The sequence below is a fragment of the Poromitra crassiceps genome (genome assembly GCF_964638095.1).
Source record: "Poromitra crassiceps genome assembly, chromosome: 2".
Lineage (NCBI taxonomy): Eukaryota > Metazoa > Chordata > Actinopteri > Beryciformes > Melamphaidae > Poromitra > Poromitra crassiceps.
Window position 1 is genome coordinate 70,318,277 of NC_139624.1, and position 15,833 is coordinate 70,334,109.

The following is a 15,833-nucleotide window of genomic DNA, read 5'->3' on the forward strand; positions in this document are numbered from 1 at the left end:
TAGACAGGCAGTCAGTCTGAAAGACAGACAGACAGTGAGACAGGGATACTGTAGCCTACTTACGATCAGATTTTTTTTAGTCGCGCACAATCACAAACCTTTGGCAGGTGCAAGCCCAGAAGAGGTCAACATTCAAACAGCACACTGTAACAATAAATAGCAATATTTTGCGAAAACTGCTTTAATAGTAAAATGGTAAGCTACTCAGTAGCCTACCATTTAAAATCTGATCGTAAGTACAGTATCCCTGTCCATCTGTCTGTCTGCTGCAATGTAGGGCTGTTTTTGTGTTGACAACTAGGCCTACGGGGACACCCCTCGAGTTCGAGGGGTTCCGCATAAGCGTGAATAATTTATTTTCATAATTCCATCGATAACACAATGGCAGAATGTTGGCCATGGGTGCTATACACTTTCTCCTAATGAAACATCTGATATCAGATGGAGGACCCTGATAAAATATTATCAAATGAGGGTCCATGTGGTCTGATTTGTGTTAGTTTAGTTGACATGAAAAAGTTTGAGAACAGTCTATTAAGGCAGATACTTTATTTATTGTTTTTTTTTAGCTATGTATTTTTATTTTTTGTAGCCTATTATTTAATTATTTTATTTTATTTTATTTCTTCATTTATTTTGTATGTATGTATGCATTTATTTATTTATTTTTATATTATTTATTTCTATATTTATCTATTTATTCATTTAGAGACTTTTAGTTTGAAAAGTACAGCTTAAACTGACAGAGCACACTAGCCAATCAGAAGCAAGGGTCGCGGAAGGCCTACCCACCAATGAAAACCACCCACCCACTATTGAAAACGAAAAAACGAAAAAAGGAAAAAACCAGAAAACGAGCTGAGTTTTGTTTTTTCCGTTTTATAGGAAAAACGAAGAAACAAAACTACGAGCGTTTTCTGGTTTTTCCCTTTGTCAATATAAACGAAATATCAAACCGGTAAAACGTACCTTGGTCTGCGCGGTACTGGGCTTTTTGCAATGCCAGAAAACTGGAATATTTGCAACGTCTCGACTGCAGCGTTTCCACTACAGACAGCATGGATATTCAAGTAAGTCAATTGATTTCAAGTTATCCGAGCCTTCTATTAAATTCGGCGTGGAAATGGTTCACCGAGCAGCGCTATTTTTGTCGTATAGAAGTTTCATCCTGTAATTTTTTATAATAAAACCCGCGAACCTTAAATTCACACATTTTTTAACAGAATTTGGCCTGAAAAAATCGATGGCTGACAGCGAACTCAATTTTAAAGCTTGAGTGGTGATCTTTATATCATATGAAAGTACAAGAAATAAGGAATCGATTGGGATGAAGCATGTCAATCTAGGATGTCGGGAAGGGGGGGTAAATAACGCTCCAAAGTTGATGAATTGGAATTTAACTAAACGAGTAGTGCAGCACTGTGCACGGGAAGACACACTCTCGTTCCAGATGCAATTAAGTGTAATTTAACGCTATTTGACAACAGTTTCGGCCATAGACTTTGTCAAGTATCATACAAACAGTGCAAGACAGCCATTATAAAGACAGGTTGGCTGATTGAATGGACAACACCTGTCTTGTGAAAGCACACCTGAGTGTGAGACATCATAGGACCAGTCATGCAGTAATAGGCTACATTTTCGGTACTGGCGCAGATTAATCAAAACATTGATGTCACAGGTAGGCTGTATACCATAATATATCATGAATCTATGTGAATAAATAGATTTATATAAATAGTAATCACAGCCTAATGCATAGAGATAAATCCTGAAACCTTCTCGCAACAGTTCTAGCCTAAGCCAGTGGTTTTCAAAGTGGGGTCCCCAGCAAAAAGGGGGGATAATCTATTTTCACTATAATTCCATGCCATCCATAAGTAACACAATCTAAGATAGTGTAGAAGTGAGTAACTAGGCTAATTATAACCATAACAGCACAAATAATTGACAAAAATCTCGAAATAAATATACAGTATTTACTCTGAGAAATGAAATAATGAGAAAAGGAACAATTATTGATGGTTAAAACTGAATAATGACATCACAACAGTCTAATCCTAATGCTAATTTAAAATGAGATTTGGGCGTTTTGGGCAAAAGAGGAAAAAAAAACGCCCAAATTTTTTCCGGCGGCCGCCGAAGCTACCTCCCCTGTTACCAATCTCACCAGCCACCACTGATGTGTATATATAATGTGTATATAAACATAATCATCCCAGCCTGACCTTCAACTTAATCATCCTACCCTTAACCCCAACCCTCAACTTAATCATCCTAACCCTAACCCCAACCCTCAACTTAATCATCCTAACCCCAACCCTCAACTTAATCATCCTAACCCTAACCCCAACCCTCAACTTAATCATCCTAACCCCAACCCTCAACTTCATCATCCTAACCCCAAACCTCAACTTAACTCATTGAGTGCCAATGACGTCTAAAGACGTCAATTCAAATAGTAACGTAGAGTGCCAATGACGTCTAAAGACGTCAATTGCGTTTTTTGACGGTGGGACGTGGATCAAAGCCTGATGCATCTCCTGTAAAAGTATGGAGGATTTTGAAGGTGTATAAGCTATTTTACGGACCCATTAGGTGGCGACAGTGCTCTCCGGATTAGAGAAAGATGAGAAAAAAGAGTAGAAGAAGCCTTGGGGAAACGGAAACCGATGCATGCTGTAACGTTAGCTGTGAACAGCAGCCAATCTGCTCCCACAATTGAGCCCCTCCGCTGCGATAGCCCCTCCACATGATTAGTTGCCAGAAAAGGAGCACCCGACACCAGCGTCTTTCTGAAAAGCCAAATCATTTTCAGCTGGAAGCGCTGGGAGCCGGCGTACAAAAACGGCGAGGCGCTGTGAAAATAGAGCTGGGTGCAGCCAGCGCACTTTGAAACGTGCAGCAGAAAATTCGTGCAGCAGAGGGCCACCAGAGACACTCCCACGGAGGAGTTTGCAGTTGAGGGGGGTGGGGCACGCAGGGCACCATACAACACCGACCCAGACAGCAGGCTCGATGGACAGATTGGCAAACACAAGCTGGAATACCTGATGCCCACCAGCAGTAAATCAAGACCAGCAAGAAGGTGTAGGGTCTGCGCACGCAGGGGCCAGCGCTGCTGGTTGCAGCTAAAAAATATTATTTTGCCATCAAAATTCCTTTGTTTTCGCTGTTTTATTGAAGGAAATTATTTTTGAGGTGTCACTACATCAGAAAATATTAGCTTCAGAGTCAGTGATGTGCTTGAAATGCTTCATTTCACAAAAGGCTCATTATCTCAGCTTCTAGTTTGAAACGTCTGTTTTTGGTGAAACCAACCTCTGTAATACTGCTGATAACTAAAGAACGGAAAATGATAACAATAAACTTTTTTTTGCTGATGATACAAGAGAGTCTCATCGTTCTTTGGGCGTGTTCGGTGTTTACATAGTAATATCACACAATATTCTGTGGGTCTTGAGAAATCACTGAAAACGCTCTGAAAGGGCTGGCAGCCAATGAGTTAATCACCCCAGCCCCAACCCTCAACTTAAGCATCCTAACTCTAACCCCAACCATCAACATACTCATCCTAACCCTAACCCTCAACTTAATCATCCTAACCATAGCCCCACCACTCAACTTAATCATCCTAAACCTAACCCCAACTCTCAACTTAATCACCCTAACCCCAACCGTCAACATACTCATCCGAACCCTAACCCTCAACTTAATCATCCTAACCCAAACCCCACCCCTCAACTTAATCATTCTAACCCTAACCCCAACCCTCAACTTAACCATCCTAACCCAATGCCTCAACTTAATCATCCTAACCCTAACCCCACCCTCCAACTTAATCATCCTAACCCTATCCCCACCCCTCAACTTAACTCATTCATGGCCAGTTTAGGACTGCCAATATTTAGCACAGGCCAAAGATTTTCATAATTGTTGGTCATCTTTCAAGACCCACAGTAAATTATCTATTAGCACCAAAGTGATTTGCAATACCTCAAAATGAAGATGTACGTCTCTGGGTTCACCAGGGGAAAAAAAGTGAGCTTTTAGCATGTTCTGTACTCTACTTATAGCCATTTATATACACCCTGTTTTCACCAAAAAGGTCTCTCTGAGAAGAGAAATTGCAGAAAATGGCATTTTTGTAAAGCATACAATCTCAGGCAGAACTCGCTCTCAATTCTTTTATTTTGAACTGTATTGACATCAGACATGTAAATATTATTCGTTATGACACAAATTACAAAATATATATATATATATATATATATACATGAAGTGCTTTTTTTACATTCAACAATACAGTTTACTCAGTGTGAGTGAGTGTGCAGACAGACAGACAGACAGACAGACAGACAGACACACACACAGACACACACACACACACACACACACACAGAGAGAGAGAGAGAGTTCTGTCCACAGCTGCTGCTGGATCGCACCTCTTCCCATGGAACACTACTGATCGCCCCGCAAATTAGCATAGGAGGGGAACACCAAACTGGTCTGAGATCAGCGTCTAGCCTCCTCTGCCTCTGCATCGTTTTCCTCCTCTCGTTCGGGCTGGGACGAATGCTGCGACACAGGAACGGGGTCGGCTTGGCTTTGGGACCAGGCGCTGGAACCGGATCGATCATGTTGGTTTGACTACCGCGAACAACTCAATCCAGGTTCGCCCTGCAACAAGGCGACCAGCGCAGCGCGCCGAGGGGTGTTTCAATGGCGTTTCTCCTCTATGCAACAGGCAGCATTTCTCCGTTTTCTCCTCCTCTTCCATTTCAAAACAACAGCTGCGGTATGTGTTTGATCGCGTGTTGTCGGCTTTGGCTTTGAGGCTAGGGACCTGATAACATGTCACAGGCTGGGGAAGTCTTTGAACTACGCGCTCCACTAATAAAAACAAAAACATGTCAAACACGTCATTGGCCCTCTGGGCTATTCCTGATAACACGTCAAAGACGTCTTTGGCCATGAATGAGTTAATCATCCTAACCCTAACCCCACCCCCCAACTTAATCATCCTAACCCTAACCCTCAACTTAACCATCCTAACCATAACCCCACCCCTCAACTTAATCATTCTAACCCTAACCCTCAACTTAATCATCCTAACCATAACCCCATCCCTCAACTTAATCATCCTAAACCTAACCCCAACTCTCAACTTAATCATCCTAACCCTAACCCCAACCATCAACATACTCATCCTAACCCCAACCCTCAACTTAATCATCCTAAGCCAAACCCCACCCCTCAACTTAATCATTCTAACCCTAACCCCAACCCTCAACTTAACCATCCCAACCCAACCCCTCAACTTAATCATCCTAACCCTAACCCCACCCCTCAACTTAATCATCCTAACCCTAACCCCACCCCTCAACTTAATCATCCTAAATCTAACCCCACCCCTCAACTTAATAATTCTAAATCTAACCCCACCCCTCAACTTAATCATCCTAAATCTAACCCCAACCCTCAACTTAATCATCCTAACCCTAACCATCAACTTAATCATCCTAAACCTAACCTACTAATCTCATTCATGGCCAAATACGTCTTTAAAGGGGGACTAACCCCCTAGATATGTATTAGAACAGTGATTTGAAAATACCTATGGAAAAAACCAAGAAATTACATATGCTCTTGTCTATACTGGACTCTTTGGCTGTGTTGAAGTCCAGATTTTTTTTCGGAAATCGACGCCATTACAGTTTGCCTACTGCCTGAAAAATAATTTATTTGAGAGGGGCCATATCTGTATAAATATCAACAACTAGCCAACGCTGGTGGCCTGTTTGGAAAGAGCTTTGCTCAAAATGGTTGAAAGTTATATCAATTTGGTAATTCAGTGGCGAACTAGAAATTTAATTATTTTTCTGCATGTAACTCTATGGCAGTGTGTTAAACTACGTTACGAGAGCAAAGTGGCATGGGCTCGTTACAGCAGCACACCGCACAATACGACAAACCCCCCGTTCTGGGGTAACACAATGCGAGATTTCTCTACGTCATTCCCTCGTCCAAGTTGCCATATAGTCCCTTTTTCATTTTAGTTTGGGGGCTTTTCGTGATTCTTGTTAAAAGTTGTGCAACAGTTTTCCTCTCAGCGCAGTGCAGGCTGCCTGCGCCTCCTCCCTCCTGCCAGACCCCGGCTGGCGAAACAGCCTGCTGCATGCATGGGGCACTTGTAACCTCACGGAGCAACAAACAAACAGACAGAAATAGCTGGTGTGCGATTTAGAGAATACAGTCTGAGATTGGGTACAGGATTGAGGGAATCCCACATCTGTTTGCGAAGGTGCGACTGGACAGGACGCTTTTCACAGACAGGCACAGTAGTCGGAGCGAGGCGAGTGTCTCTCAGGGCTACTCAGGGCACAGCTGCAGATCTTTCCTCCTCCTCCTCCGCGCATTCAGTCTGTCCAAAATCATTACCGATATAATCTCAGTAGGAGGGATGCAGGGAAATGATAGTAGCCGATGTGTTTAGAGAAGCTTTGTCACGTTGTCACGTCGTAGTATAGCGTTATATTTTACATGTGCGCTAAACTGCGACCATATTTGTTTGCGGAAATATCAGACTGCTCTCTCTACTCTCAGAGCACAGAGAGCTCTGCTCTGCTGCGCGCGCCCGCGGAGCTTGGAGCTAGTGCATGAGGTTTACAGTACGACTCTCTCCCGCATGCCTGGGCTGGAGACAGCTGCTTCCAACTCGGACTGATAATATATACATCATCATTCGAGCTTATTCAGGTAAGATATTAATAAAGTAGTGACACATTCAGCGGGAAACTAACTATAATTAAGACATGTGCCAACTTTGACAACGTTTGGTTCAGTATTTTAAGAGCAAACTTCAATAAGAATAGGCTTGGAGTTCTGAGGAGCCGAAAGGGTACAGAGGGGGTAGGGGAGTAATTATCTTGAAATCCCATAGTCTTTGGGTCACCGTGACGTCACGACGTGTCAAATATCCCATTCATTTGAGAAAAAAAAAAAAAGCAGTGTTCGACCCGTAGAGGGCGCTTATGCCAGTTATGCTGCTGAAAAATGATACAAATGGTAAAATGGCAACAGTTTGGTGTCAAATGTGGAAATTCTGACCAGAATTCTTCACACCTCACCCCCAAAGTCATATATATTGGTTAAAAGCTGAAAAAAAGTGTTTTGGAGGTTAGTTCTCCTTTAACGTCTTATCAGGAATGTGCCTCCACGCGTGTTTGACGTGTTTTTGTTTTTATTAGTGCAGCGCGTAGTTCAAAGACTTCCCCAGCCTGTGACATGATATCAGGTCCCTGGCCTCAAAGTCAAAGCCGACAACACGTGAACAAACGACTACCGCAGCTGTTGTTTTGAAATGGAGCAGGAGGAAAAACAGAAAACGGAGAAACGCTTCCCTGTTGCAGAGAGGAGAAACGCCATTGAAACGCCCCTCGGCGCACTGCACGAGCTGGTCGCCTTGCTGCAGGGCAGAGTGAACATGGATGAGTTGTTCGCGGTAGTCAAACCCGTGACCAACATGATCGATCCTGGTCCCGGACCCCGTTCCTGTGTGCCAGCCCGAAAGAGACGAGACGGAGTCACACGCAGCGGGTCGGTCATGGAGGGGCGAAGCAGAAGGAGTCCAGGCAGTGAGAGGGAATGATAAATCCAACGGGAGAAAGTAATCCAGAGATGTGTTGATCAGCGGAGGAATGAGGAAATGATCGATCAGTTTGACGGGTAATCCAGAGGGTGGTGAGGACGTGTTGAATAGCCGAGGGGAAAACGGGAACGATCAAACAGCAGGGAGGATAGGACAGGGAGACATGGACGAGGACGGGTGGACCAGAACAAAACAAAATAAACGCACGAACAGCTAACAATAACGAAAAGTAAGGACGCGGGCAGAAGCGGCAGTCACAGCAGCAGACGCCAGCAGTACTCAGACCCGGAAACAACGTAACGAAGATAAAAGGGGGATCGTGTGTGTGTGTGTGTGTGTGTGTGTGTGTGTGTGTGTGTGTGTGTCTGTCTGTCTGTCTGTCTGTCTGTCTGTCTGTCTGTCTGTCTGTGTGTCTGTCTGTCTGTCTGTCTGTCTGTGTGTCTGTCTGCACACTCACTCACACTGAGTAAACTGTATTGTTGAATGTAAAAAAAGCACTTCATGTATATACTGTATATATATATATATATAAAAAAATTTTTTTTGTCATTTGTGTCATAACGAATAATATTTACATGTCTGATGTCAATACAGTTCAAAATAAAAGAATTGAGAGCGAGTTCTGCCTGAGATTGTGTCCTTTACAAAAATGGCCTTTTCTCCTGTTTCTCTTCTCAGAGAGACCTTTTTGGTGAAAACAGGGTGTATATAAATGGCTATAAGTAGAGTACAGAACATGCTAAAAGCTCACTTTTTTTTTCCTGGTGAACCCAGAGACGTACATCTTCATTTTGAGGTATTGCAAATCACTCTGGTGCTAATAGATAATTTACTGTGGGTCTTGAAAGATGACCAACAATTATGAAAATCTTTGGCCTGTGCTAAATATTGGCAGTCCTAAACTGGCGGTGAATGAGTTAACGCCATATCTCAGGAATGCCTTGACGGAATTTAATCAAATTTGCCTCAAACATTAACTTGGCCTCAAGGATGAACTGATTACATTTTGCTGGTCAAACTTCAAGGTCAATGTGACCTCACGAACGCCATTCCCAAGTTCGTTAACGCAATATCTCAAGAACAGCTTGATAGAATTTCTTCTGATTTGGCTCAAACATCGACTTGGACGCAAGGATGAACTGATTCCATTTTGGTGATCAAACGTCAAAGGTCAAGGTCACTGACCTCTCAAATGCCATTTTCAAGCTTATTAATGCGATATCTCAGGAATGTCTTGATGGAATTTCTTCGAATTTGCCTCAAACGTCCACTTGGACTCAAGGATGAACTGATTACATTTTGGTGGTCAAAGTTCAAGGTCACTGTGACCTCACACACCCAATTTCCAAGCTCTCTAACGCAACATCTCAGGAGCGCCTTGACGGAATTTCTTCCAATTTCCCTCAAATAGCGATTTGGACTCAAGAATGAACTAATGGCAGAGGCATAAGTCGTTCTAGTTTTCAACTTGCATGTGTGACAAACTGTAAAATTTCCACAATGAGGAGGACATGCTGGCGTGTGTTTCCTTTTGGCTGCTTGGGGTGCGTGCACGTGTCACAGGGCAGAGAACTCCCTATTGTTTTGATTTATTTGTTTTGGTTTATTTCTATTAGATGTGTTCTTTATTTAATTATTTTTCATTAGATGTGCTCTCTATTTAATTATTCGATGTGTGCTTTGATTACTTTTGTATTATTGATATTTGAGTTTGTATTTAGAGTGCTATTGTTTTTGGGAGTTTCTGCCTGGACTGCTGATTGCCGAAACCACAGACACCTGGGGCAGGGGAATGGACACGGGGGAGCCAATGGGTGAGCAGAGCGGGGGAGCATTTCCCCTTTATCAGGAGGATGCAAGGGACTGGAGAGGAGAGCAAGCCACAGACATAGGCAGTAGCCGAGTGAGACAGCCACGTCCCCGCCAGCAGCCGACGGGGTCCAGCCATGTCCCCGCCACAGTGACCCAGGATAGCGACCCAGGACCCCGGCTGAGGAGGAGCAAGGAACCGGAACCGACACATTATAACCCAGGCCTGATTGCCGTTACTGGACGAGGCTGGAGCCTTGTCCAGGGCACTGTGAGTATCTCACGATTGTTATAGTGGTTGGCTGCCTAGCCGGGAGTTCCTGAAATAGAGCAACCAAGTTATGTTAATTTGCAATCACAGTATTATAGCGCTACTGCTGTGGGACCGCGACAACACGTACTCGCCCGCCTTTTGTGTGTGTCTGTGTGTGTGTCTGTCTGTCTGTCTGTCTGTCTGTCTGTCTGTCTGTCTGTCTGCACACTCACTCACACTGAGTAAACTGTATTGTTGAATGTAAAAAAAGCACTTCATGTATATATATATATATTTTTTTTTTTTTTTTTTTGTCATTTGTGTCATAACGAATAATATTTACATGTCTGATGTCAATACAGTTCAAAATAAAAGAATTGAGAGCGAGTTCTGCCTGAGATTGTATGCTTTACAAAAATGCCATTTTCTGCAATTTCTCTTCTCAGAGAGACCTTTTTGGTGAAAACAGGGTGTATATAAATGGCTATAAGTAGAGTACAGAACATGCTAAAAGCTCACTTTTTTTCCCCTGGTGAACCCAGAGACGTACATCTTCATTTTGAGGTATTGCAAATCACTTTGGTGCTAATAGATAATTTACTGTGGGTCTTGAAAGATGACCAACAATTATGAAAATCTTTGGCCTGAGCTAAATATTGGCAGTCCTAAACTGGCCATGAATGAGTTAACTCAACAACTAAGGGTTGTGACAGTGAGGGCAGGCCGAGTGTTGTTTGAATTGTTTACAGAGTTTTAAACATTAAATAAAACAGTTTAAATGAACATGGAGTCTTAATTTATAATGATGAATAGGAAAAGTAAGATGTGCATGTCAGATTATATCAAAGTATGAATTAAATTGTGCAGTAAATGCTTACACTAGCCTAAATTCATCATAAGGCATCTGTCCCATAATACGAAACATTGTGTCCCATAATACGAAACGTTATAGAAAAAAGGGGTTTTGGGTCAGTTCACACAAAAGGGGATGCCACGCCTCCTTGGAATATAATTTAACACATTGACTGCCAGCCCTTTTTTCAATGCTGTAGGTAGGTTCTGCCAGGTTTTTTTTTGAGGATTCTGGCTCATTTTACAAGAGCCGAGGATTCTTTTCTGCTAAGATTTTGTCAACACACAATATCTCAAAACAACTAATAGAATGTGTGCTTTCTCTGTCTAAAAGAGTTAGTTTGTAGAGTTAGTAGTTATGTAAGCATTAGCAGTTGAATACAGCATGGTTTCAGCGTCAGAAAAATTATTCAGAGATAAATGGCTTTTTGTGAAATTCGATAGAACAGTCACTTTAACCATTCATTTTTGGCATCAGTAAGACCTAAACAATAGTTTTGAACAGTAATTTCCTCCATAACAGCAGGAAACTCCCCTCTGCTTCCAAATCCTCCCTCCGTGGGCGTTCCTCTTGGCTGCAGCCAGCGGCCGTGTCACAAGCTTGTCACCAGTCTCACTGCTTTGCAGCTGCTGTGCGGCTGTGCCTGTCTGAGCGGCCGCTCTTTGAGGAAGTCTGGTTGGACTCGCTCGCTTCTTGGAGTTTTGGTTGAGAGCTTTGATCAAGCTTTTGCGATTCTGGTCATATTTATGCTGCGTGTTTCAAAGTGTGTTCCATCCGTGATCTATTATGCAAATTTGCAATCCCGCACTGCCAGCAATCAGCGCGAAAACGAAAGCGTTTTCGCCAATCCATTTTCATGAGAATGGCTTCGTCACACTGCTTTTTGCTTGCCTTCCTCCTTCCTTGTCGCCACTTAGTGGGTCGGTGGAATGGGTTGTACACGTTGTACACGTCCAATACTTATATAAGAGATGTAAAAGGGTTAGATGCACATCCCACCGTCAAAAAAAAAAAATCGATTTTTTTTTACGTATTAATACGTCAGTGGCAGTGAACGTGTTAAACACGATTTCAGACGGACAAGCCCGTCTTTTATTGTCACACGATCACACATCAACACATGCATGGCCACAAACACACTCATGCTGACGGTGGCCGGTGAAATTTGTCCTCTGCATTTAACCCATCCTGGCTTGTCCTTTCCTCCGGGGAGCAGTGGTCGCTTTCTCGTACAGAGCCCGGGGACCAACTTCGGGTGTTGTCGTCACTGGTCGGATGACGATGACGATCTGATCTTCTGCATGTTTTTAGTGGGGGGGTTATATACGGAGGAACCCCCCTGGGGGAGCACGGGGAGAACATGCAAACTCCACACAGACAGAAAGGCCCTTACGACGAGATACCCCACCTGGGCAGTAGGCACTGAAGATATGGGGGGGAACACAACCACAGCGCCCACAGTGTCCCAGGCGAGAATCGAACTCAGGACCTTCTGACTGTGAGGCGACAGCTCTACCACTGAGCCACCGTGAAATGTAACCTTCATTCCACCTCAGAAGGTTAGGTAACATCTTGAATCTTGACTATTACAGAAATGTATCATGTGTTGGGCTATTTTTTTTAATTGATGGCAAGAAAGCTTCCACAAGGCGAAAAGTCAAAAAGTGTCCCATAATACCTCCATTCACCCTACACTTGACACAACCCGCCACCACATTTTTGCAGCCGTGCTGGAACTATTATTAAATAGGGGGTGCTGTAAGGAATGGAATCTCGACGCTGGGGCAGCGTCAAAGAAAATTTGATGTTCTTTGGACTTTTATCCATATTTAGAAGAATATTTAATTTTAAATTAACATTAGGATTATACTGTTGTCATTATTCAGTATCTTCTCCAGGGGCGGTTCTAGGCCTTTTTTGGGTGGGCTTTAGCCCACCCAAAAATAGTCTCAGCCCACCCAAAAAAAAATAGAGGCAAAAAAAACATTTTTTTTCTTTTCTTTTTTTTCTCCAAATCCATGGTGGTCATTAGTAGCAGTTTCTGACTACACTCAATGCGCTGTGTGCGTGTCCCCCCCCCCTAATGTTCTTAGGGTGGGCTGAGACAAAAATGTAGGGGGGTTCAGCCCACCCGAAAAGTTTCTAGAACCGCGGCTGCGCAGGCGCTCCCTCCTCCATCTATCTGCCTAATCCCACATCACTTCACACAGGTCACACACACAGTACAGCAGCGAAGTGGTCCTCCACAGTCCACACAATCGTTCTCCCCACTCATGATCAATGAAACTGTGAGGTAAGCATTGAGCAGTCAGAGTCGTCAGTAGTTACTTAATTAGCGCATATTGATATGCAAATTAGCGCATAACGTTGTTTCGTAGGCTAAACAAAAGAACTTGTCGCTGTGCCTGCCAGACAAACAGGTGGACTGGAGGAAGGTACGTAGGCTACCATGGCACCAGCCAGCCATGTCATGCTAGCTCGCAGTAAAGCGGGTGTAAATGGATGCGATGTTTTTTGAGAAACATATGGGCATTAGTGACAAACATATTTTCAAACGGGTCCCTTGTTATCTGAATGAAATTAAGCCCTTCAGAATCGCAAGTGGCTGCTTTACACAGCCTGTCTGATGTGATGATGACGATAGCTTAACATGCGTGCATGGCATGCTATTCCCTTTTCTTTCTTTCTTTCTTTCCCTATTTTTGCACGCTGTGGTGGTGGTAGCCTACCAACTTCCAACCAGTCAGATTTGTAGAAAATGTGTATGGCTGCGATATAAGCTGATTCACACACAAGAGTTTGTGTGAATCCAAAAAGAGACAAATTGCATTAATGTGTGATGAAATGGCCTTAAGTAGCCTAACTAACAATACAATGTGATTTTCAAATGTCAGTTTCCAAGACAATTAAGTCTTCAGTGAATTTAAGCATGGGAACAAATCCTCATTTGTTGTTTTTCCATAGATGGATATACGAGTGCTTATATTATTATCTTGTCGGAATATTATTCCAGACAATAAGTTAGGAAGTTCCCTTTTGATTTAATTTTACTTTTGTTTTGCCTACAAAGCAAAATGTTACTTTACTTGAAACTCCCCTGAAGCGATTTTGGTATTATTTATGCAAGCATAATTCTACCATATAGTAACCTGTCCGCAGAATATAGTATATATAGGGAAACAATTATTTTTTCATCGCTGTAAAACCACAGAACGGTAAAGAAGATATTGATGTGTGTAGTTCTTCATAGATCTAGTCTCTTCATTTTGATCTCAAAGTGCGCCAGTTTGATCCATTTTTACTTGAAACTGTACAAAATTTTCTTCCGGGGGGGCATGCCCTCGGACCCCCCTAGGGGTTCAGTGGTCCATGACCTTTGGGTGGGCTGAGCCCACCCAAAGCTCTGATGCTAAAACCGCCCCTTCTCCTTTTCTCACTCACTTTCATGTAACCACCTGCTCTCCCTTTAGTCGTTTTACACTACAACAGACAGCAACATAGGCATAAACACTGAACTTATTATTATTATTATGGAAAACCAGATTATGATGAAAATCAAACACTGTAATGTAACAAACAAGGAAAAATGAAATAAAAGAGCTTCTTCCGGGCCAGTCATAGATCTTTGTCCCACACCCATTTTTTTTTTTTTTTTTTTAATATCAAAGGCCTGGTCTAAGACCTAATCTCACCCTCTTTTCAACCGGCTAAAATGCGGTTACAATGTCAATGTGTCAAAAAACACAATTTGGTTCATCTTGTTCAAACGTTTGTTGTAACTTGAAATAGAGACAATATTGATAGTGTGTGAATTGGCATTTGTCCAATTTATTGTGTAACTGAGAGTTGAAATCACAAACACTACATTTCAACGCATTTTTATGTCACATGAAATATCATACATATGGGACTATATAGTCAAGTCAAGTCAAGTCAAGTTTATTTGTATAGCACATTTCATACACAGAGGCAATTCAAAGTGCTTCACATAAAATGGTTGACAGGAAAATAAAAGAAAAGAAGAGAGTAAAACGGACATTTAAAAGCATCACAACAAAGCTTTATAAAAAGTGTATTACAGGAAAATAAACGAAAAGAAGAAATAAAATGGACATTTAAAAGCATCACAACAAAACTTTAATATAGGCTATGTGGTGCCAGCAAAAAGCTTCCAGGACACAACTATGGTTAATACTTTAGCGCAATACTATAAAATAATGAATTGAGTTCCTACAGTAACGCGCATGCGCAAGTACATAGTAGTCGCTAGCTGTGACTGACTAGACCAAAGCAAGTCTGCACCGGTCTTAATAAGTGTGGAGCGAGGTTCTCTGGGCAGTGGGCACGCTATGTTATTGTAACAGACTGTATACGAGGCTCTGTGTACCCCCTGAGTTGCTGGTGTTAAATAAATTAAGTTAACCTCTGAAGCCGTACAGCCTACAGACTATAGATGCACACACACAGTCAACATAATTTTACTCTGTTACATAATATAATAGTCTCGTACACATCACATAAAATAACCTGTCCTCCCGATCGAGGCTGTGGTATCGTACAATCGTGTAGTCTACAAGTTGTGTGCGAGATAGAGTTTATATGTGCCCGGCGCCCTATCTATTATAAGGAAATGTTTAGCTCAGTTTGTAGAGCACCGTGGGAGAACGTGGTTCTAATCCCGTGTGAGGTGCTGCATTTTTTTATTTAAAATCCTGGTGAAATATGGTCTAAATGTGAACGTTTAATCAACGTCTGCAAATAGTCGGTGAAAAAACTTTCACTTTTGAACCTTTCTTGCGTTTCTCGCGTTTTTTCAACGTTGATCTTAAACGTTTTTTAAACGTCCTTTCAACCTGAAAATGCTCGCTGGCCAGGCGGAAAAATTCAATACAGATTTTCCACTGCCTGGCAGCTCGTAATGTTAACATTCAGCCGACAGCCCCACACACAAGCCTCTTCTGAAAATACCCAGTTTTCAGTAGAATCCATGTGGAAGGCGCTTGATCTGTCTCTCTAAACAGCAACACTGAGCGAACGTAAAAGTGAAAGTAAGAAGCTGGCAATTTTCCCCACACTCACTGCCTGGCAGCTCGTCAGATAACTAAACGCTAGTCGCTAACGTTATATTCACCCCGCAGTAGGGATGCACCGATCGATTGGCACGTGACTGGAAATGGCCGATTTTCAGCTAATCGGCTTCGACCGGTGACCGGCGCCGGTCAGTCCACATAGCAGATTCTGTGCGCCGGTCGGCTTTCCCCTTTTTT